Genomic DNA, 3,627 nt, shown 5'->3' with positions numbered 1-3,627 from the left:
GTTTGCCCTATTTCTCGATATTTTAAGGGCAATCAAGCTGTCTCAGCTTGTCAAGATTTAATAATGCTCATCAAAAATCTCCCCACCAGATGCAACAAATTTATCCCACAGCCAGTATCCTTAACTCTAGCACCATCTGGCGGTTGCCAGTGCAAACTCACCCTAGTTACTTCCAGAGGACCAAGGTTGGTAGTGGTGGCACTGAGGATCAGAGCAGCTCCCGTCTGAATCTTTGCAAAGGCATGTCACATGCCTTCAATCCTTAACAATCCTTGTGGAGTAGGCATTATTACAGGTAGGGAAATTGCTGTTCAGAGACATTAAATAATTTGCCAAAGTATCACTGGCAGGATTTCTACCCCAGTCAGAAGTGAGATTTGCTTGCTCGCCATGATGCTGTCCTTATGGCTTTAAGGCTGCAAAGTCTCTTTTCATTCACAGATTTCCTTACCCTGATAGGGAAACTGAGGGATAAGAAGGGACTTACCTGAAAATCACAAGGCCAACTAATGCAAAGCCAGAATGAAATGTTTGTCCTAAAAATTTGACTCTGACCTGGGCTCTTAACTGAAACCCAGGATAAGCCTCCCAAAACGAATTTCAAACTTTACCTGAAACCACATTCACAGACAGGATTTAGTTACCCAAGAATCCTGGAAATGAAATGTTTTCACATGTACTTCTAGTTCCTGTTGTCCAGCCATGTGCTCAGCAACTCTGGCATCCAGTGCTTCTATACTCCTTGGCTGGTCATTTCCTATGTCCCTGGAGGCACAGTCCCACTAGGGTGGGACTTGGCAGGTGGGAGTCCCAGCAGGCCCTCAAATTGGCAACAAGGGAGAAGCTGGCATGAGGCTTAAATTCCACTTTGGCACTCAGCCCTGAATCCAGTGTGCTTGTCTGGGAGCGTCGCATGAGAACCAGAGCCAGAGAACAAAAGATGGCAAGCGCTGCAGGCCCAGACAGGCAAACACAACAGCCCACACACCCAGCACCAGTGTGCTGCCTTCCAACTTTTGACTTTAGCAGCACCTAGGGATGCATTAGGAGGAAAAATTATAGATCTCCACCATGCACAGGCATGTCTGCCCTTCCCAGAGGGTGACTGGGTTTCATCAAAGCTATCCTCTAAATCTGCTGGAAAATGGGCAAAAGTATGCTAAAAAGTACCATTACTGGTCACTTTTGTTAAATACGTTTTCTTAAATCTGGAGAAAGCAAATCACGGATCACACCTTGACTTTTTAAGTAGGCTTTCTAAACCACCAACTAGGAGCTCTTAAGAATCTAAATCTTTGGGAAAAAAAAAATTATCTTCTCTTGACACAACCTGGAAGGCTTGCTCTTGGATGAAGTTATTTATTACTCTCCTACACAGTACCAGGTATGCAAGATCAAGGAGGCTTCGTTTCTGCTCTTCCATCTGGACCATCCAAAGGTGATGAGAGGTAGAAAGAGAATCAAATGTGGGATTAGGCCTGGGGTAAGATTTGGCTTCACCACTATAGGGCTGTTGTCTAATGTCTTTTGGCCTGTTTCATCACTTGTAAAATGGGCACAACATGTTACCTCCATGAAATGTTGAGTTGCATGGCATAACATACTTGAAACAGCTTTTTAAAAAGCGCAAGATTTCCCTTCGGTGGGCATGTAGAATAAGGGAAGCTACAAATTAGTTTCACCCCGACAACTTGAACTTTCTTCCTCTCATGGTAATTTTGGGACCATGTCCTCAGGCCTCCTTTGCATATACCCTTCCATAGGCAAATGTAACAAAGACAACTAAAATTTAAGGCTGAAAAGTTATTAGCCATTACTAAACTTAACACATGCCTTGGAGAGCTTATACTGTCTCCATGGTGCAGACCCTGACAAGGAACAGTCCTAAAGAATCTCAAGCACACAAAGTGTATTCTTAAATATGGTTTAATACTCTTCTCCATTTCTGTACATCACAACACCAAGATTTCGCTGCTTAGGATCTCTCTGTAGAGGCTATAGAGAATGCAAAGGCTACGGTTTTCACCCCTCTTATTTACGTGTTTGTATGTGTAAGTGTAATACATATCAGTATATATTGATACACACATCAATATATAATGCAATATATATCACCAAAGAGAACACATTGATTAAAGAAATACAAAAATTTGGCATCATTTCCAAACTTAAATAGTAAAAATAAAAACTACAAAAGGAGCTGCATACCCTAAATGTATCATGTGAAACAACAAGCATATTCAAAAATGTAAATTTACATCCAATTTCTCTGGTCTTGTCATATCACATTAGACCCATTTACAATGGCAAAACCCTAAGGTACTGCTGTGAAGAGAGCATGTTTGCTCGCTCTTGGGTGTTCTGCAAACAAACAGCAGAGCCCAAAGCAAAAGCCTGTTCCGGTGAAGCCTCCCACGTTGGTGAATACCAAAGAATGGACTCTTCTCACTGGGGGTTGAGACATCAGGTTATACATTAAAAGACAGTCATTTGGACCTCAGAATATACAGTGTGAGAACCAGAAGCTTTACAATTAAGACATACTCCCTTCATTCAAGTGAAACAGGATTATTGGAACGATAGGCAGGTCTGCAACCTGGGAACAAGGAGCTGGTTCAGACCAATAAAGCTACGAGTGACTGAGTCAAGTCAGTGAAGAACAGCAGTCAGGCACTAAAGTGTTAAAAGTACCCAATTTGAAAACCAAATGTACCCCACTACTCTATCAGTGTGGGAACGATACCAATTGACTTTTAAAAACCTTTGGTCCTTCAAAGTCCATTTGGTATACTTTTTTCCATTGCTACCACTGGGCACATCCTATACACTTTATTCACTGTCACCACCTCGGGCACGCCATGACCTTGCATGTCAGCTGGGGTCAAATCCAACTTAGAACCCAGCTATGAAGCGTGAGCTTCAGGTTTTCAGGCCCACTTTTGGATCCAACAATAGTTAAGTCCTTGGTGCCAGAAGCTGTGTCCCATCCCTTCCCACCCCTGCCCTTCCCACCCCCCTCCCATAATTTCTCATATGAGAGGTGCTTGTAAGTCCCATATTTGAAACAGATGCTCCAACCCCACCAGGAGGTCAGGGGTTTATAATTACATGCACAGTCATACATGTCTTGTCAGTCGTTCCTGTGAAAAACCTTGCAGTTCACTTTAAAAAAAATCAAAACATTCACATAATCATGCCATCCAACACAAGGAAAACACAACCATCTCCCTTTTACCAAGGACAGACCCAAGCAAAATAAAATATTCTTTAAATTTCTTTGCTTCCACTTAAATTGCATGTTTTATTTCTCCCAATCCCAGCAATAGCACAGAAGCCCCATCATATCCATCCCAAACTGGTTTCTAGTAGGCTAAGATTACGGGAACCCTTATCAATGCAACTGATGCCAAGGGCTCCCAAACCCCGGGCACAAATGCGCCTGCAAAACAGATGAAAGGGAACAGTGCATTGGCCCAAATGCTTCCTGTGTCAGTTTGACTTTGCAATGCAATTTGCATCCTTGAAACTGACAGTCTGGAGGGGGAGGAGTAATGTGAGGGAGTGAAGTTGAAATTGCCTCCTATTAGCTCACCCTTTCAACATTAAACAGAGACCAAGAAAAAATGG

The sequence above is a fragment of the Panthera pardus genome, unplaced genomic scaffold (genome assembly GCF_024362965.1).
Source record: "Panthera pardus isolate Hobbes unplaced genomic scaffold, ASM2436296v1 HiC_scaffold_2, whole genome shotgun sequence".
Classification (NCBI taxonomy): domain Eukaryota; kingdom Metazoa; phylum Chordata; class Mammalia; order Carnivora; family Felidae; genus Panthera; species Panthera pardus.
Note: the sequence above shows the minus strand (reverse complement) of the source record.